The sequence below is a fragment of the Salmo salar genome, chromosome 18 (assembly GCF_965601325.2).
Source record: "Salmo salar chromosome 18, fSalSal1, whole genome shotgun sequence".
Classification (NCBI taxonomy): Eukaryota; Metazoa; Chordata; class Actinopteri; order Salmoniformes; family Salmonidae; genus Salmo; species Salmo salar.
Window position 1 is genome coordinate 5,827,267 of NC_138308.1, and position 25,459 is coordinate 5,852,725.

A 25,459-nucleotide genomic window follows, 5' to 3' on the forward strand; every position below is an offset into this window, starting at 1 on the left:
CTGTGTTTCTGTTCCACTCTAGCTCCCTGCAGCTGGTTTAGATGTATAGTCAAGGACATGCGGCGGCTTGGGATAGAGATAAACTTGAGGAACAAAATAGACCCGCATTGTTACAAAATCAACTTCGGTTTCTGAGTAACTTGGTGACGCGGCACATTGTCACGCCCTGACCATAGAGAGCCTTTCTATTTCTCTACTTGGTCAGGTCAGGGTATGATTTGGGTGGGCAATCTAGTTTTCTTATTTCTTTGTTTGGCCGAGTATGGTCCCCAATCAGAGGCAGCTGTCTATCGTTGTCTCTGATTGGGGATCATACTTAGGCAGCCCTTTTTCCCACCTGTGATTGTGGGATCTTGTTTTTGTGTAGCTGCCTGCGAGCAGCCCAGGACGTCACGGTTCGGTTCCTTTCTGTATTGTTTTTGGTTTCACTTCGATTAAAGGATGTGGAATTCCATGCACGTTGCGCCTTGGCTTATTTACGATAGGGAGTTTGAAGACAGAGAACGTGACACACATAAGACAAAGAGCCTCTGAGAGTGACCACAGTTCTTCGGTCCATCCGGTTCTTTTCATAATCTTTCAAGGGCACAGCTGAGGTGAACAGCGGCTGGCTTGAGCACTGTTAACAATTCTATCAGCAGAAAGGAGTAACGTTATCCCTTGTTTGTGCGCTATGACCTCACAACCCATAGGCACAATAAGAAAACAAGTTAGCTTATGATGCTCGGATCTGCCGGGGAGGGGTGGAACCAGCCATAAGCATTTTTAGGTCTGCTATAAAAGACCCTGTATTCTCAAGAGTGTGGTATCGACCAGCTTCCTTACTGCAATTCGTATAATAAAGATTGATTGTTTGAAGAAATGACAAAATCTCTCACTTGATTAGATTTTCCATGACACCATGTACTCTTATAATCTTCACCCGGTACAGCCAGAAGAGGACTGGCCATCCCTCAGCGCCAGGTACCTCTCTAGTTTTCTTCCTAGGTTCCTGCCTGTCTAGGGAGTTTGTCCTAGCCATCGTGCTTCTACATCTGCATTGCTTGCCGTTTGGGTTTTTAGGCTGGGTTTCTTTAAAAGCACTCTGTGACATCTGCTGATGTAAAAAGGGCTTTATAAATATATTTGATTGATTTGAAGATACATTTAATTGAACTATGCAAGCAGATGATACATCTCCTTAAATTGTTGATATTTGCTTGCGACAACCAAACACAATTCCATATCACTTTTGCAATACAGTAAATAGTCTATTAATTTGTCAACAAGTTAACAAATGATATGTTGGAGTCACATCTCCATCTCAACCAAAAATACCCTTACGAAAACAGATTGCAGTTTAGAGTGCTTTGTATGCTACAAATACTTAGTCTAAGCTAATACTGTTTTTATTACTGCAGCAATTTTGCAGTATATCTGCAGTTCCCATTTGAACTTTATTGTGCTTTTAAATGGTCGAAAATGCAGCGATACCACATTTAGGTGACAACTAAAACAAAAATCAGACATTGATTTTCCATTGGAATTTTGCTGTGCTTTTAGATGGTTGAATGCATAGTGATAACACATTGGAATTCAACAAACCTTTGGGTGTCTTTTTGATTAGGTGGAAATAGGTTGTAATCTCATTGATCAACATATCAACCAAAAATTACCCAATTCTCCACATGGAAAATGACGTGGTGTGCCCAGTGGGTAGGCACTCATTTTGAAATGTTTGTTTTCTCTGTTTCAATCCTAACCCAAACCTTTACCCTAACCTTAACCAGTTGGAATTAAAGCCAAGCACCACAGATCTTTTGGTATTTTGGCCCATTATTATTGGTATTTTCAAAAAGTAAAAAAGAAAAGTACAAACATTTATGAACATTTATATTTTCGATAGTTTATCATACTACCATCATCAAAACATTCATGAATTGTAAGCACTACACTACATGACCAAAAGTATGTGGACACCTGCTCGTCGAACATCTCATTCCAAAATCCTGGGTATTGATATGGAGTTGGTCCCCCCTTTGCTGTAATAACAGCCTCCACTCTTCTGGGAAGGCTTTCCACTAGATGTTGGAACATTGCTTGTGGGGACTTGTTTCCATTCAGCCACAAGAGCATTGGTGAGGTTGGACAATGATGTTGGGTGATTAGACCTGGCTCGCAGTCGGCGTTCCAATTCATCACAAAGGTGTTTGATGGGGTTGAGGTCAGGGCTCTGTGCAGGCCAGTCAAGTTCTTCCACAACAATATCGACAAACCATTTCTGTATGGACCTCGCTTTGTGCACAGGGACATTGTCATGCTAAAATAAGAAAGGGCCTTCCCCAAGTTGGAAGCACAGAATCGTCTAGAATGTCATTGTACGCTGTAGAGTTAAGATTTCCCTACACTGTAACTAAGGGGCCTAGCCCGAACCATGAAAAACAGCCCCAAACCATTATTCCTCCTATTGTATAGCTTTGGAATCATGACATTACATACGTTCGAGGAAAATAGGCAAGTTTCTCGACATATACACTAACTCTGAGAAAGGATGATTAGCTTAGCAACCGCGTAAAGCAGCATGACAAGGTGAACGCGATTGGTTGACAGTCTGCTGGGTGGGGCATTACATGTTCCTTCACTCATTGAATTCCTATCTCCTTTCTATAATATATCTTGCAACAGCACCAGACAATAAAGATTAGGGCCTAATAAAGATTAGGGCCTAATGAATTTATTTCAATTGACGGATTTCCTCATGTGAACTGTAAAATCTTTGAAATTGTTGCAGGTTGCGTTTAGATTTGTAGGAAATATAATCCTATTCTTACAATAAATAGGCTATTTTAGATAAATTACCAGCCTTGAGATTTTTAGTGTTCCTAATAGTTCTAAATTTCATTCGGGGCTGGAGTAGAGAACCTAGACACAGCTGTCTGGTATCGTAATCACTTGACACGGTAGCAACGAGAGATCAATTGATCTGATGGTTTAAGCTAGGCATATATTACACAACAATACAAATCTTTACATCGTTCGAGCATTCACATTATGTGAATTGTATGCATAATCTTGTCAACCTGAAGTCTGCGACTAAGATGTGGATCAGGAGAGTGCAAGACCCATATTCGCACGTCTTTCACACGCTCATATTATATGACCTACGATGTCTTGGTTGAAGCCTTCGACGTCAGGATTTACCTGCAATCCAATACACTTGTTGTGGATCCCAAATTGTGGCAAAATCACAGTTTAAAATTGTGTATATATGGCCAGTTTTATTCTTGTGAGTTTTTGGTTGCAAGCAAGTTTGTTATAACACAGAGTTGAATGTAATCTCCCATTAGTAGCGTTTTAAGAAATCCATCGCTGACCTGCAGCATAGCACTAAATTCTGCCTGTTAGTTGCAATATACACGATATGTATTTGACAGCGAAGTAACATTTAAAAATGTGGCTCTATACGCCAGTATTTTGGATTTAAGATCAAATGTTTCATATGAGATGACAGTACATAATGTAACCTTTTCTTTGAAGGTATTTTCATACAATCCTTATTACCGTTTAGAAATGACAGCACTTTATGTATCTATGTGCCCCATGTGAAAAAGCCATAAGTATTTTTACAAATGTACTTATAATGTATTAAAGTAGTCAAAAGTGTAGTGTTTGGTCCCTTATTCCTTGCATACAATGACTACACCGAGCTTGTGAATCTACAAACTCGTTGGAAGCTTTTGCAGTTTGTTTTGATGGTGTTTTTGGGATATGTTCTGCCCAATAGTAAGTGAATGTTGGCTGGAGTAATTTGAGTAGTGAGATGTTTCTGAACAATTTTAGGGATACTATGGTGCACGTGCCTTTATGTGTCTTAATATGTTGTGTTTTTTATCATGTGTTGGTCATTGTTGCGTGTCCTGTCATTGTAAGGCATTGATGATGCTGGCTGTGAAAAAACATTTTCCCAAATTGCGATTTATAAAGTAATACTCTACTAAATCTACTCTACTCTACTTCTCAGTTAATCCTGATAATTACATTATTAAATAAAATGAAGAATGAATCATGATTATAATCCGGGTAGTTTGGGTCCTTGATGCTGATTGGCTGAAACAGCATTTCAGTCGTGTGTTTATAAGAAAATATTCTTGTTTACTTCTATGTATGCTGGTAACCTGTTTACAATAGCAATAAGCCACCTTGGGGGTTTATGGAATATGGCCAATATACCACACCCCCTCGGGCCTTATTGCTTAAATATACTGCAGCATTGTTGAATACTAATTTCTGATTGGCTAGAAGGGCATTCTAGAGTGGGCATTAATACTAGATACGTGGACAGTTGGAAAAGATAATTGGACACCACTGAAGTTGTTCCAACAATAGGCACCTTATTACCATTCAAAATCACTGCACCATGCAGACCACACTTGCTACAAAGTTACAGAAAGCTAAACCAACAACCACACACAACAAAATTGGATACATTGTAAACGCAGGCCCAACGAGAAAAAACTAGCATGCTAGCATTAATTTGTTCTTGCAGAGATATCTTCCCCGCCACCTCCTCGCTCAACCATTCTGCATCTCTGGCAACCTAACCAATATAACTATCAACCAGGTTTAGTGGAAGGATTAAATTGTATAAATTTACATATCAAAATGAAAATATCAACGAAAACATGTCATTTCTACTGGTAAATTTGTGCTCCGCTGCGCGTCATCCCTACCACGTCGTCCATTATTTCCATATAATGTACAGAGCGTCAGCATTTATCCCTTACATAATAACGAGTGAGAAAGTTACTGAGTCTACAACAAAACATGCTAACATCTCAACATTACCAATAACAGGGGAGGTTAGCATTTTAAAAATAATACTTATTTAACCTTTATTTAACTAGGCAAGTCAGTTAAGAACAAATTCTAAGCGGGGGCTGGGGACGGGGGCTGGGATTAAAAATACATTTAATTAAAATATAGGGCAAAACACACATCACAGCAAGATAGATAACGGAACACTACGTAAAGAGAGACCTAAGACAACAACATAGCATGGCAGCAACCCAACATGACAACAACATCGTAGCAGCACAACATGGCAGCAGCACAGGGTGCAAACATTGTTGGGCACAGACAACAGCACAAAGGGTAAGAAGGTAGAGACAACAATACATCACGCAAAGCAGCCACAACTGCCAGTAAGTGTCCATGATTGAATCTTTGAATTAAGAGATGAAACTGTCCAGTTTGAGTGTTTGTTGCTGCTCGTTCCAGTCGCTAGCTGCAGCGAACTGAAAAGACGAGCGACCCAGGGATGTGTGTGCTTTGGGGACCTTTAACAGAATGTGACTGGCAGAACGGGGGTTGTATGTGGAGGATGAGGGCTGCAGTAGATATATCAGATAGGTGGGAGTGAAGCCTAAGAGGGTTTTATAAATAAGCATCAACCAGTGGGTCTTATGACGGGTATACAGAGATGACCAGTTTACAGAAGAGTATAGAGTGCAGTGATGTGTCCTGTAAGGGGCATTGGTGGCAAAACTGTTTGCCGAATGGTAAAGTTTAAAAAATAAAGGAGAGTCCCACACTCTAGGAACTCAGATGCAAAAATATTTATGTCCAACGTTTCGACAGACAAGCTGTCTTCATCAGGGTATAATGACAAACACTGCGGGATGACTCATTTATATAGTGTCAAAAGACACACAGGTGTCTGTAATTATGGCCGGGTGTGGCCTGATATCATTGGTTAATTCTCATATATTAAAATAGCATACAAAAAACAAATGGATAGCATACGATCATAGATACAATTTGGCTACATAAGCCTACAATTTGGCTACATAAGCCTACAAACATTTACAATGGCAAAATCACAAATCACAAGAACGGCTTCAGATCAAAGTCTGCATTGAGACCGAAGGGAGCAAGGGTCTTTAAATTAAAGATCCAAGCAGCCTCTCGTTTCAACATTAAATTGTCGAGGTCACCCCCTCTCCTAGGGAGGGTGACATGTTCGATGCCAATATAAACGTAGAGACGAAATTGAGTGGTTTTCTTCCAAAAAGTGGGCCGCAACTGGGTAAGTCGAGGTTTTGCACCTAATGATGCTCCGAGAATCCAGGCTCTATCACATCCGGCCGTGATTAACACAATTGGCCCAGCGTCGTCTGGGTTTGGCCGGGGTAGGCCGTCATTGTAAATAAGAATTTGTTCTTAACTGACTAGCCTAGTTAAATAAAGCTTACATTTAAATATTAATGTGGCTGCTACCATGATTACGAATAAGCCTGAATGAACCGTGAATAATGATGAGTGAGAAAGTTACAGAGGCATAAATATCATATCCCCCAAAAATGCTAACCTCCCCTGTTATTATAATGGTGAGAGGTTAGCATTTCTGGCGGTATGATATTTGTGTATCTATGATATTTGTGCATCTGTAACTTTCTCACTCATCATTATCCACGATTCATTTAAGATTATACATAATCATGGTAGCTGCCACATTAATGTAGAAGTGTTTAGAAACATATTCTATTCTTATTTCCAATAAATTGACTCCAAAATGACAATACATTATTTATCGTTTACGGAAATCACATTCTCTGAAAACGCTGTCGGCGTTTAAAAGTCGATCTCAGTGCACAGGTTGTTTATTTGTTTGTTTCAATCCCGACCCATGTTCTTCCATGCATCAGAGGACTTTAACCCTAACCCTCCTATCAGGGACACCCATCAACCACCCAGTCTCCTGTCTATGGACCCAACAACCATGTAATGTTGATAGTTAACTTACATGTGTGGCCCTTAAGAGTGTGTGTGGGTGTGTTTGGCGCATGTGTGTGTGTGTGCGCATGTGTGTTTGTATGTGTGTGTCTGTGCGTGCATAGGAAACCAGTCTACTCCACCAGGATCAGCTCATTAAGAGCCAGACAGATTCAATTAAGGGAATAAATAATTACCTCTGGTCCAACAACACACATCTCGGGTAAAATAACAACACATAGTTACCATCCCAGACAGTCAACCACTCACCACATGAAACATGAATACAAAACTGTACATTTAACTAGCAAATAAATCAAGCTCGTACTTGTATTTAATTTATTGTCCCTGAAATAGAGATCATGTTCCAGCAACTACAGAGATCTGAGGCCAGTAGGGAGATCACGCTCCAGGCTGATTCATGCTGATCAGGATTTTATATCTCTGATCATGAGGAAACTTCTCTTTGGAAAACAAACTTCTCGCTCGCGTGCTTGTTAAGCGCATTAAACTTGTTAAGTGTTGAGAATTTCGTCCACAAATTGAACTTAAGTAGAATAAGTTAATAAGTTTCAAATGAACATTGTTGAGTTGTTCAAATACATGTTCCACCATGCCCTCTCCAGCTGGATAAATAGAACTGGAGGGACTCACAGGGAGTATAGCTTTCATGTCATACACAGGCATGAGGCTGCCATCGCCTATAGTTCAACCCTCCCTAACTGTGTGTGTGTGTGTGTGTGTGTGTGTGTGTGTGTGTGTGTGTGTGTGTGTGTGTGTGTGTGTGTGTGTGTGTGTTTGTGCACTTGTGTGTGTGTGTGCGTGCATGCATGCATGTGTGACCAGGATGTACTGCTCTGTGAGCCTTAGCTGTGGGTATGGAAACAAAAGGACAGACGTTTATTCTTTTGACTGAAATCAATGAGAAATAGAACATTGCCTTTTAATCTCGGTTGAGTTAATGGGATTCTCTACAGTGTAACATCCACACACACGTGCACACACTCGCACACAAACACATTAACATCAGATGATCCTGTGAACAGCTACTTGACCATTGTACACCTCTTCAACGGTCTGATTGCCTGGTAAAGGCATCTATAGGTATGTAAAATAAAAAATAGGGAGTGAATTACATTGTGGAAGAACAGAAAAAGGAACCTTATTTAACATACAAACCCAACACCCCTAAAGACATATGCCCCCTCCCATCCGTGCCACACGCACACACTCTGCTAGCCAACTGGGCCCATAATCCTTTGCAGACCTCGTGCGGACATGACAGGAGTGTGAAGTTGTTTCTGAAGCGTAGAGGAAAGGACACACACACACACAAACAGTGTATTTGTGTCCTTTCCTCTCTGCGTGTTTGAGTATATGCGTGCGTATGTCTATGTGTGTGTGTCCTATGTCCGTGTGCTTTTATGTGTGTGTGCATGCCTGTGTGTGTGTGCTAAGCCTCTATTGGTTTTGTTACCTCAGCCTGGTTGCTGGCAGCAGTGGTGAAAGACTTTAGCTCAATGATCTGGCAGAGACACAGACACTTCAAGAACAAAGGTGTTAGAACAAAATAACTGATGGAATCAAAAGAAGACATGGAAATAGTCGGATTAGAAAGTTAGAAACACATTATTTTATCATCCTCCTTGAGTCTTTTGAGATGTGAAATAAACCGTCTTTTAGCCAACTGGGCCCATAATCCTTTGCAGAGAATGTGATTTTTATAAACGTCTGGGAAAATAGCAAAAGTTGTAAAGCAAAAGTGATAGTTTGTGTTTCTTTTAAATAATAATATCAAGAACTGGTTCTGTGTTTGGCAGCATGTGCCAGTGAGAGGTTTACTGACTCCCTGTCAATGCAGGTGGGCTCTGGGATGGTGTGTGTGTGTGTGTGTGTGTGTGTGTGTGTGTGTGTGTGTGTGTGTGTGTGTGTGTGTGTGTGTGTGTGTGTGTGTGTGTGTGTGTGTGTGAGAGAGAGAGAGAAAGAGAGAGAGAGTGGGTTGAGTGGAGGGGTAATGTTTGTGTAGCCCGCAGTGGGTTTTGGAGTGGAAGGGTTAACCGGCTACACTGTAAATAGTAATTTAGCCCTTTAGTTCTTTAAGCTCATTTTCCATAGCCAATTCCACTTAAATATAGCAAATTATTTGAGATAACATAATTGTTCATGTTTTAATGGAGTCAATTAGTCAGAAAATGTGGAGAAGTTGACTCAATGAGTAATGTTGCCCAGTGAATTAAACAGTACATGTTGACTCAACTATAATGAAATCACTGAATGTTACACCAGTGACTGCTAGAAACTACTTGTATTTTTACATTTACGTCATTTAGCAGACGCTCTTATCCAGAGCGACTTACAAATTGTATGTTGCCTGTTGCTTGTTTCTCGAGTTGGCTCCGATTCGGTGGCCATCTAAGAATGAATTTCAGCTTTGGGTGAGTCTATATTAAAAACAGTTTCCATCAGTATATGATTTTAATAGCACTAGCTAGCTAGCTAGCTAACTGTGTCTTTTGAATTTCATGGCTAGCTAAGTAGCTAACTACCTCAGCTCAGCCAGCTAGCTACACGTTGTTCAACCACGTGTGAAAGAATTGTGTAGTTAGCTAGTTGATATCAAATGATGTAACCTAGCCGGAGCTCAACATTAATGATGGCCCGCAGGCACAAGGCTAGTAAAAACATGGGTCGGGACTGGACAGTAATCTCGCAGCCAGTAGCTTTTGAATGCATTTTGGCGTTTGATTTCAAGTTTTCCGTGCTCGTTCTGTCATTAAAAAGCTAGTGTTGCCGTACCGCAGATGCAATCAGCACAGCATTGGGTAAGCACATTTGAGTTTCTGCCGCCCAAAGAGCGGTGGGTGTGTGTCTTGACAAATCATATTGACGCAAATGGAATTACGCAGTTGGTGCATTCATTAACAGAGACCGAATCTCTTTTTCTCTGCATGGGCTTTCCTCCGATATTTATGCAAGTTAGAAAATGTGAAAACGCTTTTAAAAATGTTGATAAAAACATATGAATTAACCCAGCACATTTTTTTTATGTATGTATTTAAAAAATGTGATTATTTGAAAAGTGAATACTGATGTTTGAGTATGAGTACTCATGTCCATCCTTAATAACTAGCTGGCTGCATGTTGTACCATTTTTCTTTACAATGCAGGTTTTCTGACATTGAACCTTGTTCATCAACAGGACCTTGCATCAAGAGGCACAGAACAACCAATTACACAACATTTCCTGGAATTGTAATTTTTGCTAATTTTCTTCAGCAAAGTAACACTGCAAGACTTTTCTGTAATTTAAACAGTAAAACACTATAGATTACACAGTAAAATACCGTAAATGTGTTTTACAGCATTAATGCTGTAGGTTACATTACATTGTGGGTAAAATGCTGAAAAATACTGTTAACTGAAAGGCCATTGCTCTGGTGGTTGATGTTCTTGATGATCTTCTTGGCCTTCCTGTGACATCGGTTGCTGTAGGTGTCCTGGAGGGCAGGTACTTTGCCCCCAGTGATGTGTTGGGCAGACCGCACCACCCTCAGGAGAGCCCTGCAGTTGCGGGTGGTGCAGTTACCGTACCAGACGGTGATACAGCCCGACAGGATGCTCTCAATTGTGCATCTATAAAAATTTGTTAGGGTTTTAGGGGCCAAGCCAAATTTCTTCTGCCTCCTGAGGTTGAAGAGGCGCTGTTGCACCTGTTGCGCTGTTGCACCTTCAGATTGTCAGTGATGTGTACGCCGAGGAACTTGAAGCTTTCCACCTTCTCCATTGCGGTCCCGTTGGTTTGGATAGGGGTGTGCGCCCTCTGCTGTTTCCTGAGGTCCATGATCAGCTCCTTTGTTTTGTTGACGTTGAGTGAGAGGTTATTTTCCTGGCATCACTCTCCCTGGGCCCTCACCTCCTCCCTGTAGGCCGTCTCATCATTGTTGGTAATCAGGCCTACTATTGCTGTTGTCATCTGCAAACCTGATGATTGATGATTGACCACGCAGTCATGGGTAAACAGGGAGTACAGGATGGGCTGAGCACACACCCTTGTGGGGCCTCTGTGTTGAGCATCAGCGAAGTGGAGGTGTTGTTTCCTACCTTCACCACCTGGGGGTGGCCCATCAGGAAGTCCGTGACCCAGTTGCACAGGGAAAGAAATTATAAATAAAACATACCGGTGCTCATCGGCCATAAACATTACACAACAATTCAGAAATCGCAAATTCAACAATAAGTGGTTTGGAAGGAATCAGTAGCTAACTGCAAGCATAGCAAAGCAATCACTAGCCTGCTATTCAGTGAAGTGGATGTGTGGTCCAAGTCTGGGTTTAAGGGTCTCTTTTCCAAGTTTAAAAGGATACACATTCAACACCATCGGCTAGAAAAGGTTGAATACATTAGCAATGCTGTCAATCCAGCATGACTTCTGCTGCGTTCAAAACAACTGGAAACTCGGAACTGGGAAATCACAGGCTTCAAGACAATTTGGAACTCTGAAAAAAAACACTCTCCGACTGGGAAAATACATTTTGAACGGTCATCCAACTCAGAATTCCAAGTCAGGAACTCGGGCCTGTTTCTAGAGCTCTGACCTGAAGATCACTGACGTTGTGATTCGACTTCGTTTTTTTTCTCACAATTCCCAGTTGTCTTGAAAGCACCCTAAATCCTGAGAAGGCCAGACTTTGATGACAAAATTTGCCCACGAGGACCGCCTCGCTACCTTCCTGTTCAAGTGAGCACAACAACAGTCCAATAATGTCTTGAATGATGCTACATAATTGATGTAATATGTCAGAGAGATATGTATATTGTAGCTTAGAAAGTAATACTAAGTGTATGTTGTGTAGTAAACTATTAGTAGCCCATGTGTCTCACCCTAATAATTTGGTCCCTTTCTCCCTCATAACTTAGCCTCTGTCTGACTTGGTGGTGCACATGTAGCCTATAGCTTGTTTTAGAGAAATGTCATCATCGAAAATTATAAGAGCTTTCATTTTCTGCTTATATGCCCCCTTTATTTATCCTACTGTTCTGACTTGGTGTAAAGGGAGAATACTGTAAGAACTGTCCATGTTCTGAATTCTGTACATTTAAAAAGTGCTGAACAAATAGTTATATTCACTATGTTCGTCCTAGCTCGCTAGGTGTCAGTGGTGAAACATTCAGTTCTTATGTCTCAAATCCCGTTAACGGGATCGATTTGACAACATCCGGTGAAATGGCAGAGTGCCAAATTCAAACAAATTTATTACAAATATTGAACTTTCATACATTCACAAGTGCAATACACCAAATTAAAGCTGAACTCCTTGTTTATCTAGCCACAGTGTCAGATTTCAAAAAGGCTTTATGGCGAAAGCAAACAATGCTACTATGTGAGGACAGCACCCCATCAAACAACACAGACAATCATATTTCATCCCGCCAGGTGCGACACAAAACTCAGAAATAACGATATAATTCATGCCTTACCTTTGACGAGCTTCTTCTGTTGGCACTCCAGTATGTTCCATAAACATCACAAATGGTCCTTTTGTTTGATTAATTCCGTCGTTATATATCCAAAATGTAAATTTATTTGGCGCGTTTGATCCAGAAAAACACCGGTTCCAACTCGTGCAACATGACTACAAAATATCTCAAGTTACCTGTAATCTTTGTCCAAACATTTCAAACAACTTTCCTAATACAACTTTAGGTATTTTTTACGTAAATAATGGATCAAATTTAAGACGGCATAAACTGCGTTCAATACCGGAGGAAAACAAAGTGGAGAGTGCTTTTCAGGTCACGCACCTCTATCAAACAGTACACTTCCCTTCCCTCGAGCCTCATTCTGAACAGGGCTACTTCTTCATTACACAAAGGAAAAACATCAACCAATTTCTAAAGACTGTTGACATCCAGTGGAAGCGATAGCAACTGCCTTAGAATTATGGATTCTCAATGAAATCCCATTGAAAAGAGACCTAAAAAAAAAGAAAATCCTGGATGGTTTGTCCTCGGGGTTTCGCCTGCCAAATAAGTTCTGTTATACTCACAGACATCATTCAAACAGTTTTAGAAACCTTAGAGTGTTTTCTATCCAAATCTACCAATTATATGCATATCCTAGCTTCTGGGCCTGAATAACAGGCCCAGAATAACATACTTTGGGCACACTTTTCATCTGGACGTGAAAATAGCACCCTCAAGCCGTTAAGAAGTTTTAATGTCCTAATCAAAATTACAGATTGCCTCTTATCCACTCGTCGTCCCCTCATGCCATAGTTTGTACATCTCAATTGTCAGTAGAAACCACATTTGTTTAAGCAAGTCAGCCATATCAGCTATGTTTTTTTAAAAGGCAATAAATGAGGCTGAATGAACTGTTTTGCTGGTAAGGATTCACTCCATGGGCCATGGTGCTGAAAAGAAAGCTCTGCTGTTGTGACAGCTTTATGTAGGCCCGAACAGTTTGTGGGCACCGTTATAGTGCAATTAATGTATTATTTAGTGTTGTGTTGTGTTGTGTAGTGGCTTTGCTGGCATGCATCTTAAAACAAATATATTTTTTGCCCCACCAAGACTTATATTCTAAAATTGTCACTGGTGAGTCAGTTCACTCGGCTCTCAGCTGCGCAATATACGTAATATTTTTGTAGGCCAGGAATGTTCGTATAGCCTCTCCCCGCTAACCATATGTTTAATTTAAACAACATTGTTCCATAATGTTACAGTATTAGCTAAAACTGTTCACTTTACCAGTAAGTAGTATTCAAACATTTGGTTGCACAGAAATAAAGGAAAATGTTGTGAGTCTGGTCAAATAATGTGTGGTTTTGTGTAAGCTATAGCAATGTTTTGTTAGTTTAGCTAGGGTTTTAAGTAGCTGGATCTAGCTGTCTTATTTTTATTTGTTCAATGCCTCAATTGATTTCATAAACGATATTGGATATACAGTGAGGGAAAAAAGTATTTGATCCCCTGCTGATTTTGTACGTTTGCCCACTGACAAAGAAATGATCAGTCTATAATTTTAATGGTAGGTTTATTTGAACAGTGAGAGACAGAATAACAACAAAAAAATCTGGAAAAACGCATGTCAAAAATGTTATAAATTGATTTGCATTTTAATGAGGGAAATAAGCATTTGACCCCCTCTCAATCAGAAAGATTTCTGGCTCCCAGGTTTCTTTTATACAGGTAACGAGCTGAGATTAGGAGCACACTCTTAAAGGGAGTGCTCCTAATCTCAGCTTGTTACCTGTATAAAAGACACCTGTCCACAGAAGCAATCAATCAATCAGATTCCAAACTCTCCACCATGGCCAAGACCAAAGAGCTCTCCAAGGATGTCAGGGACAAGATTGTAGACCTACACAAGGCTGGAATGGGCTACAAGACCATCGCCAAGCAGCTTGGTGAGAAGGTGACAACAGTTGGTGCGATTATTCGCAAATGGAAGAAACACAAAAGAACTGTCAATCTCCCTCGGCCTGGGGCTCCATGCAAGATCTCACCTCGTGGAGTTGCAATGATCATGAGAACGGTGAGGAATCATCCCAGAACTACACGGGAGGATCTTGTCAATGATCTCAAGGCAGCTGGGACCATAGTCACCAAGAAAACAATTGGTAACACACTACGCCGTGAAAGACTGAAATCCTGCAGCGCCCGCAAGGTCCCCCTGCTCAAGAAAGCACATATACATACCCGTCTGAAGTTTGCCAATGAACATCTGAATGATTCAGAGGACAACTAGGTGAAAGTGTTGTGGTCAGATGAGACCAAAATGGAGCTCTTTGGCATCAACTCAACTCGCCGTGTTTGGAGGAGGAGGAATGCTGCCTATGACCCCAAGAACACCATCCCCACCGTCAAACATGGAGATGGAAACATTATGCTCTGTTCAAGAAAACTAAGGTAACTGAGCTAAATGACTACCGCCCTGTAGCACTCACTTCCGTCATCATGAAGTGCTTTGAGAGACTAGTCAAGGACCATATCACCTCCACCCTACCTGACACCCTAGACGCACTCCAATTTGCTTACCGACCCAATAGGTCCACAGACGACGCAATCGCCATCACACTGCACACTGCCCTAACCCATCTGGACAAGAGGAATACCTATGTAAGAATGCTGTTCATCGATTACAGCTCAGCATTTAACACCACAGTACCCTCCAAACTCGTCATTAAGCTCGAGACCCTGGGTCTCGACCCCACCCTGTGCAACTAGGTCCTGGACTTCCTGACGGGCCGCCCCCAGGTGGTGAGGGTAGGTAACAACATCTCCACCTCGCTAATCCTCAACACTGGGTCCCCACCAGTGTGCGTTCTCAGCCCTCTCCTGTGCTCCCTGTTCACCCACGACTGCGTGGCCATGCACGCATCCAACTCAATCATCAAGTTTGCAGACGACACTACAGTGGTAGGCTTGATTACCAACAACGACGAGACGCCTACAGGGAGGAGGTGAGGGCCCTCGGAATGTGGTGTCAGGAAAATAACCTTGCACTCAATGTCAACAAAACAAAAGAGATGATCGTGGACTTCAGGAAACAGCAGAGGGAGGAGCCCCCTATCTACATTGACGGGACAGTAGTGGAGAGGGTGGAGAGTTTTAAGTTCCTCGGCGTACAGATCACGGACAAACTGAAATGGTCCACCCACACAGAAAGCGTGGTGAAGAAGGCGCAGCAGCGCCTCTTCAACCTCAGGAGGCTGAAGAAATTCGGCTTGTCACCAAAAACACTCACAAACTTTTACAGATGCACAATCGAGAGCATCCTGCCGGGCTGTATCACCGCCTGGTACGGCAGTTGCCCCGCCCATAACCGGAAGGCTCTCCAGAGGGTAGTGAGGTCTGCACAACGCATCACCGGGTGCAAACTACCTGCCCTCCAGGACACCTACACCACCCGATGTCACAGGAAGGCCAAAAAGATCATCAAGGACAGCAACCACCCGAGCCACTGCCTGTTCACCCCGCTATCATCCAGAAGGCGAGGTCAGTACAGGTGCATCAAAGCAGGGACCGAGAGACTGAAAAACAGCTTCTATCTCAAGGCCATCAGACTGTTAAGTATATTTTAAACCAAATCATTTTAGACTTTTACTCAAGTAATATTTTACTGGGTGACTTTCACTTTTACTTGAGTCATTTTCTATTAATGTACTTTTACTCAAGTATGACAATTTGGTACTTTTTCCAGAACTGCACACACACACACACACAGTGCACAGTCTTCAAAGTGAGTTTTTATGTCTGTTAAATGTTGTATTTTTGTACTTAAATTCTATTGGTTTTGAAGTATTTGTTGTTCTGTCCATTCAAGGATATTTGAAAGACTGTTCAGAAACTGCTCAGAAATATAAATAAATATTTATTTCAACTGTATAGGAAGTTGACACAACTTAACATTTTAAGGCAGCAAGGTTACAGTAGTTTAGTTTTTTCAGAGTATTAAATACTTCAATACATTTTAAGTAGCTTTGTTAATACAACTAACAAAATCAGCTGAAGCACATTGATTTGACTAAAAGTATCAAGTTCACTCAACAAGTTATTAAATCCAAATTAGTCAGTTCTACTTACTTTACTAGGTTTAAGTAACTTTAGATGAAGTTAACGCAACACAAAATCCGTACTGGACTTGACTTAAAATGTTAAGGCAGCAAGGTTACAAACTTTTTTAAGTTGTCTCAACAAATGTTTTTTTACAGTGTATAGTGTGTTTGTGTGTGTGTGTGTGTGTGTGTGTGTGTGTTTGTGTTCGTGACAAAAGGTCCAGTTATTTATGACCGCTTTCCTGTGCCTGATGTGGCTTCTTCGAAGTGTGTGTGTTTGTGAGGAGTGGGCCTCCCGTGCATCAGCCCTCTACATCATGGTGAGATAATATTGGAGGGAATATAGAAAATACAGTACAGATGCACACACACAAGCTATTGGGTTCAGTTGAAACAAAAAAAAGGTCTGTTTAATGTAAGTGAGATTATCACCAGCCAGGCTGTGACAAACATTATCCTCTGAGACTCAGAGGAACAGAGATGGGTGGCTGAGGGTAGGGTCAACACTCTACCCACCCAGAGCAGAGGGTTGGGGGGGGTGTGTGTGTGTGTGTGTGTGTGTGTGTGTGTGTGTGTGTGTGTGTGTGTGTGTGTGTATGTGTGTGTTGAACAAGTAACAGAGCGTGGCCGCAGTCACTAATCAAAGCCAGCTCTGGAAACACTTTCAGCTGGACACGCATAGCTCTATGCTAGCTCAATCTCACTTTCCCTTTCTTCTGTTACTCGCCTTCTCCTCTCTTCACTCTCCTATCCACTCTTCTCTCTCCTACCCTCTCCTTCATCACACACAGTCAGTGATCCAAGCAGAATAGATGTATCGGGTAAACACAAACGACTGGTGGGCGAGCCATTGGAGGGTGTATGAATCACATGGCTCATTCAGAGAAACTGCAGCACAGCTGGAGCACCCAAGGGAGCCATCTCTGCGTCCTTAATTCAGTCTGCTCGCTGTGGTCGCTCAGACACACACTGAGGCTTTCTGATCAACATGTGAGGCTTTTCCCTCTTTTAAAAATTACCCTCAGTGTGTGCTGGAGATGTATGTACCCCTGCGAGACTTTCCTTCTACCATGAACTATCCTCAAATTCCCACTGTAATAAATTACCCTCTGTTGTTTCTCTCTGTTACTGCTCTATGAAAAATTCCCTTCAGTCATCCAACAGAGAAACAACAGTACTTCAAATCAGTCTCACTAAGTGAATCAGACAGTAACTTCATCTGTTACTAGTTCATATGAAATAAGACTAGATACTATGTCTTGGCCTCTTGTAGCCCTTTACACTTGTGCCTGTATACGGGTTGAAAATGGCAGATTTGGACTGATAAGAGCCACTGGAACACAGTGGCTGTACAGTAACATGCTATACATGATGTCAGAGCTCAGGGTCTCTGCTTCCCAGCTCTGTATGGGTTTTGACTGATAGCGGTTTTGAACTTGAGAACCGCGCGCGAAAAGACGTTGCCCCCATCCCTCCCGCTAATTGGGCAACTTCTGTAAAAATTACGAGGACTCAATGTATTTTGAAAGATGAGACGTTGAGGATTATAATAAATCGCGTTTTAATGTCATACAAGCAAGCCAAACACCTATGAGTCCAAATGTGCACTTCACATTTCCATGTCATAAAACTCATACATACAGTGTCAACGTTTATGATCCCTATGTTTGATGTACAGTTACAAGATGACATGGTGTTATACCCTGGGTTGTTCTGAACAGAATGAGCCTGTTTGTTGTATTGTGAAAAGAAAAAAAATTGCCATTGACCACGCATCGTTGAATTGCGTAAACAACAGTAACTGTGTAAAGGCGGGATGCAGGGCTCTGTTCCAAACAAAACAACTACAAGTGTTCTAGTTCCTCAATGGCAGAGCTAGGAAAATTCAAAAAAGGACCTTACTGTTGAAGACTGTTTTTTGAGCCATAAAAGTGAATTTAAATTACTTAGGAGCTGTGCACACTTTTGAGAGGTGTGTGGCCACTTTGAAACACCAGTTAGACCTCTCACTCAAACTCTTGTCATTTTTTGGTCTTATGTTGCACCTACCCCAAATATTCCAAGAATATTTGTTTCATGTTACTGAATGTACCTAGAGTATTTTTAGATTTTGTTAACAAATGCTGCAAAAAATACAGTAAATGTAAAATGCACATAAAATCAACAGTGTAATGTTTGGATTAGGTCTTGTCAGGTGAAATGTTGTTTCCTCACCTTTGGTCTAATAATCTCTAAACTGTTCCATTTAAATTGCTACCATGGTTATACATGTGCTTTCCATATATCTTCTGTAAGAAACATTTCAATTTAGCCCTAATCATTTAAGCCAATTCCCATGAGTGTAAGGGGACAAGGTGTTCTCTCTTTGACTAATAGCACACTCTAAAAAGTAAAGGTTCATGGAGTATGCTTTAGGGGTTCTTCAAATTGAAACTCTGGGGGAACCCCTATAAGTTCTTTGAAGAACCCTTTAAAAGGGGTTCATTTTTGGGGTTTGTTTTTGAACCACCCCCCCACACCTCTCCTGTTATTGTTATTATTATGATATTAATGATAATAATTATTATTATGCATAAAAATAATAACAATAACACAATATTTTAGTGTTTATCTCAGTGTTTATTATGATTTTAGTGGCAAAGCAGAATGAAAAACTCTAAATATGAGGTAAACTCCCAGCAGAGCCCCAAGTCCAGTAGGTATTTCCTCTGACATGTTGATGTGCTCCGTATCCATAGCCAGAATGATTTTTCAGTGCATGTTGATCGAACAAGTTTCTTGTTTTATTCAGAGGTGTGCATAATGTTAGTATCTGGAATTTGTCTTTCAGCATCAGTAGAACACGCCTGACTCTCCTCCACCAGTCATACAAGGAGAATGGCCTAATGCCTCCCATCAAAAAGAGAGCTGGCCCAAGCAAGCACAGTTTACACCTGAAGCATGAGGACTTGCAGCAAGTGTTGAACTTCATCAACAACCACGCAGAGGATAATGCAATAATGCCACCCAGGACACAAACACTTTGGTAGAAAGCTGCTGCCATCCCATGTGACAAAAGCAGCAGTGTGGCGAATCGATGACAACATTTGATATGTAAAGGATAAACACATTTTGATGATTTAATTGACCTCCAACATGATTGGCACTACTTTTACTGATCTCACATTTTTTCTGTATTTTCCAGAGGTACGTGTAGTCGGGCTGTCATCCTTCAGGAATCTGTGGAGAAAATTGCTGCCCCACATCTCAAGCTCCAAGCCGAGGACAGACCTGTGCTGGCAGTGCAAGAGGAACAACTATCAGGTCTTCAGATCTGCCAATCTGCCAGAAGCTTAGGGATCAAATCCCTTTAGCGAGATCGATTTGACAACATCCGGTGAAATTGCAGAGCGCCAAATTCAAATTAAATGACTATAAATATTTAACTTTAATGAATTCACAAGTGTAATACATCAAAATAAAGCTTAACTTCTTGTTAATCCAGCCACTGTGTCATATTTCTAAAAGGCTTTACGGCAAAAGCAAACCATGCGATTATCTGAGGACAGCACACCAAGTTTGCTCCCGACTGGGGCTTCAGCCTCATCAAGCAGCGTTTCAGAAAGACCAGAGTGAACACTTTGTCTGAGATTGCTGGTGTTGTGAAGGACAGCACTGGTATATGGGTCTACATCCCACAGCTGGTTGGACTGGAGGATGGTACGGTGCTGGTGGAAAGCAATGGCTGGCAACAATACCTGACTCTGTACTTCAATTCAGGTGAATATCATTTTCACTGCATTGTATGAGGTTATTCTTCTTATCTAAACTTGGGAGGTGAATTGATGTTGTGCAAGGTTGTAATGTTTTATTTTATTTCCGGTTTTACAGATTTGATGCTCTGGAGTCTGGTGTTGTTGTCGCCCAGGAGCGATCAGACTCAGTCGGGACCAGCTTTGAGCTGCTGCGTAACACTGACATCCTTCCTCCCATAAATGGTCTGCCTGTACAAGCACCACCTGGAATGGACACAGCTAGACAAACGTATCTTTTTTGAGAAGATCAGGGAGTTTTGCGACAAAGAGGCTATGGACATCGTCAAGGCCAGGACAGATAAAGTCCTTCTTTATATCCATAAAACTCAGTTTAGCTGGCGCGCTTCAGTCAATAATCCACTCGGTTTCCCTCCTTCAAAATGCATACAAAATGAACCCCAAACGTTACCAATAAACTTATCCAAACAAGTCAATCAACGTTTATAATCAAACCTTAGGTACCCTAATACGCAAATAAATGATACAATTTAAGACGGAGAATCGTTATTGTCTTTACCGGAGATAAACAAAAAGAACGCGCTCTCTCGGCCATGCGCTTGGAAACACTACAGCCAAAATGGGAGCCACTTAGAAAAACTACAACTTCTCCCTAATTTTGCCAAAAACCAGCCTGAAACTCTTTCTAAAGACTGTTGACATCTAGTGGAAGCCCTAGGAACTGCAATCGGGGACGATTTTGCCCTATTATAAAAGTGCCAGCCATTGAAATCAGTGGTATGCTGAATTAAAAAAAAGAAAATTATGGTATTTTATGGTATTTTCTGTACTCTCTGGACTAAAACCTAATTATGATAAGTGTACAATATTACGTATTGGATCCTTAAAAAATACAACTTTTACATTACCCTACAGTTTACCTATAAAAGGGGCTGATGGTGAAGTAGACATACTCAGTATTCATATCACAAAATATATAAATAAGCTCTACACATTGAATTTCAATAGAACACTTGTAAAAATAGACAAGCTCCTGCAACCATTTATAAGTTTTATTTGAACCCTAAATGGTTCTCAAGTAGATTACTAACAAAAGCTCATCCATTGTTTAAAAATTGCCTTTTTACCTTTGCACAGATTGCCATGTCTCAATTTTCGATTAATTGAAAATGATACTTTTTTCAAAGTATCTCTCTTTTTCAAACAAGCATTGCAGAGCTGGCTACAATTTCAATTGCATCCCCCTGAAAAGATAGAACAAATATTACAACAAATATTATGGCTGAACTCAAATGTGCTGGTTGATAAAATACCTGTATTTATGGGAAAGATGTTTGAAAAGGGTATTTTGTTCTTAAATTATAATATAAATTGGAATGGTAGAGTTATGTCCTTCATGGAGTTATCTGAATTGTACAGGAAGGTTTGCCCAATCTAACAGTACAACCAATTGATTCCAGCATTGCCCCAAAAATGGAGGAGGTGGCTGGCAGCGGGAGGAGGTAGGGAACTGGTCTGTCTGCCCAATACAAAGGATCAAAACTGGCAGAGGAAAAAAAATAAAATTAATATTAAAGTATACCAGTTTCATTTCAGGACCAGGATGTTGACAACTGTGCCACACAGCTTGCAAAATAGTTGGGAAGAGATTTTTGATGTACCGATTCCATGGTACAGGGTGAATGAGTTGATAAATAAAACAACATAATATTCAAGACTTTGGGATATTTGGGGCATAAAATCATCGAAGCTCTGCAGATTTTGTTGTGAGGATACAGAATCAATAGACCATTTATTTTGGTATTGCCCTCAGGTAGCCTGTTTCTGGTCTCAGGTTCAGGAATGGCTGAAAATGCATAGCATTGATCTAAAATTGACCCTAGAAATAGTACTGTTAGGAGATCTGGAGAGACCGGGTCAGTCAATTACTAATATACTAATACTCTTAGTAAAAGTATCTTCAACACGCAATCTGTGGATTCTAATCGATTAGATAGATTGAAATTGTACGTTAAACATCACAGCATAGTTAAAAGATATGTGTTGCGTAGAAACCCGAAGTTGGTGGCCAGCTGAGATAGATGGGATGGGCTGAGGGAAGCTGAGGGTTGGTATGTGGAATTGGAGACAAGTGGGAGTGGAGTTGCTATGTGGGAGAGAATGATGGTCAAAGATAAACATAATAAAAAGTACATTTGAATGACACTAAGTGGCAGTGTTTTTACAACTAATGCCGGTTTGCCTGAGGCTGATGCCGTGCAGGTGTTTGTACACATACATATACACACACTCTCATTCAAATAAACACATACAAGAACACACACATACATGTAATAGTGCCAGACATGCACACAAACATATACAGTTGGCATTGCTGTTATGATTTTAGTTGTCCTTGATGTACTTTATTTTAAATGTATTATTATTTAAAAAAAATGCATTGTTGTTTGCTGTTTTCTTCTGTCTTTTCCTTTTTTCTCTTTAATTCCTTCTCTTGGTTGTTGGTGCAGTGGGGGGTTCTTGGGGAAGGGGAATGGAATTAATTGTATTTTTTATTTTTCTTCTTTGGGGGGACTGTGGGAGGGGTCTCGAATGGTTGAGGGACAGCTATTGGGGAACTGTGGGGGGATCTTGGAGGGTTTGGGTTCACATTTTTTGGCCTGGTGGTAGATCGGTCAACATGCCCCTGAGCAGGGCATTGACCCTGGGTGCTTCTGTGTGTCCCTCTGAATGGGAATCTGTTGGATGACTGGTATGATGTAGTTCTTGGGCGGCTTCACTGCAAGTATATTGTATGTTTCGAATATTCAATAAAAAAACAAATAAATAAATACAAATTTTAAAACTTTCAAAGCAGAATTACTTTCCCATTGTTCCTAAAAAAATGCAGTGTATGATATACCATTTTGTAGCTCTGAGTCTCTACTTTTTACCAATGTAAAAAAAAACATTTCAGGTTTTGCTACATAAGACTGAATCCAGGTGGTGAATCACATATTCTTATATCCTACATATTCTTACCTCTTTGTTGATTGATATCCATTGAATTGTGTCCATTTTCTGTTTTAGAAAGATTTGCACAAATATGAAAAGATAGATGGTATCATCATAAAACAATATCAATTTGGATCATACAAGGTACAAACCTTACCTTAAATTGAGGAGATCTTTACATTTTTCAGTTGAGTGCCTGCACCTAATGTCCTTTCACATTCAAATCCATGTGTTTCAGTTGGGCAGTTAAGTTCTTGCAAGAACCCCCACCAACTAAGGAGGTTCCTTGATGAACCCCACCTCCTATGGGGTTCTTGAAAGAATCTTTTGTGGGCCATTTTCAGTGGCAAGAACCATACGGTTCTTCAAAGAACTTTGAGGATCTTAGAAGAACCCTTGTTATACCTCTAATTTTTAAAGTGCCGTTTGATTACCATTATACCTTCCTTGTAGGCTAGATAGAGTCAAGATGAACTACAAGCTCAAATCAAAATTTAAACCCAATTACATTTAATTTGTTGCATGCTTCGTCAACAAGAGGTGTAGACTAACAGTGAAATACTTACTTATAGGTCCTTTTCCAACAATGCAGTTAGATAAACAATAAAACATCTATAGAAATAGTGACATGAGGAATAAATCCAAAGTGAATAATGAATAACAACAACATGTTAAAAAAAAAAACATTGCTATATACAGAGAGTACCAGTACCGAGTCAATGTGCAGGGGTACGAGGTAATTGAGGTATCTACAAGGCCTACATTCACACCCCTTGACTTTTTTTCACATTTTGTTGCGTTACAAAGTGGGATTAAAATTGATTGAATAATATTTTTTTGGTTAACGATATTCACAAAATACTATTTCATGTCAAAGTGGAAGAAAAATTCCGACAATTGCAAAACAATCTGAAAAATAAAACAGTAATATTTCTTGATAAGATAAGAATTAAACCCCCCCGTGTCAATACATGTTAGAATCTTTCTGGGTAAGTCTCTAAGAGCTTTCCACACCTGGATTGAGCAACATTTGCCCATTATTCTTTTTTAAATTCTTCAAGCTGTCAAATTGTTTGTTGATCATTGCTAGACAACCATTTTCAAGACTTGCCATAGATTTTCAAGCAGATTTAAGTAAAAACTGTACCTCAGACACTCAGGAACATTCACTATCTTCTTGGGAAGCAACTCCAGTGTAGATTTGGCCTTGTGTTTCATGTTATTGTCCTGCTAAATGTGAAATCATCTCACAGTGTCTGGTGGAAAGCAGACTGAACCAGATTTTCCTCTAGGATTTTGCCTCTACTTACCTCCATTCCGTTAATGTTTTATTGTGAAAAACTCCCCAGAGCGGTACTCAGTAATGTGTTGTATTGGATCCGCCCCAAACATACTGTAAAACTTTGTATTCAGGACAAAAAGTGAATTTCTTTGCCACATTTTTTGCAGTGTTACTTTAGTTCCTTGTCGCAAACAGAATGCATGTTTTGGAATATTTTTTATTCTGTACAGGCATCCATCTTTTCACTCTGTCATTAGATTAATATCATGGAGTAACTACAATGTTGTTGACCCATTCTCAGTTTTCTCCTATCACAGCCATTGAACTCTAACTGTTTTAAAGTCAACATTGACCTCTCCGACAACTGGGTTAGCAAGGACACCTGTATCTTTGTAGTGACTAGGTGTATTGATCAGTGTTTAATTAGTACATTTGGAGGTGCCGGAAAAAAAATTATATGCAAAATATTAAATGCTTTATTATAAAGGAGATTTGTTTTCATGCATTCTGGTACCTCAGAGCACCCCAGGTCACTTTCCTCTCGGGCTAAATTTTTGTTCCGGCACCTCCAAACACGGGTAACATTTTTTATAGCCTAGGGTTTGGGACAAATGTGGCCTTTATAGACACATTTCATGCATTTCTACATCATTTTAGATCACTGGACACTTAGCAGAATGTTTTTTAATACCTCACAAATGATCGAAATGACAGGCTACTTTGACACTGACAAACAGAACCTGAGATCAATAAAACAACCTTGTCTTCAATTTTCAATCCATCAATAGCCTAGATCTAGGTGTGTGGAGACACACATATTGTACACAATTTGGAGGAAATTATAGTCCTAAAAAAGCTTTCCAATTTCATTGACTCACCCAATGATGCTCAGCTCACTCACCGGCCTGTTTTGGCTGCATAATGTTCACTGACAGATTTGCCACGTGTTCCCGACTGTGGGCATGCCTTGTGATTGGACTACACACAATCCACAGCTAGGCAATTCTTTTAAATAAACTATTGATCATCTGTGGCTAAATTATAGGCCTACTCCTGGTGTAGTATTCAGAATTGATTCATTTATTTCTGAACAGACAGCAGTAATTCTATAACTTTGGCAA

General features: G+C 40.5%; 1 long non-coding RNA gene across 1 annotated transcript; it reads right to left on the reverse strand.

Annotated features, from left to right (window-relative positions):
- Nucleotides 1-18,927: 18,927 nt before the first annotated feature.
- LOC145861723 (uncharacterized) lies at nt 18,928-24,432 on the reverse strand. The gene is made up of 3 exons (XR_014381344.1): nt 24,204-24,432; nt 23,084-23,668; nt 18,928-22,841 (listed from the first exon to the last, which is right to left on the reverse strand). It is a non-coding gene; the product is annotated as an uncharacterized LOC145861723 (long non-coding RNA).
- Nucleotides 24,433-25,459: the final 1,027 nt, after the last annotated feature.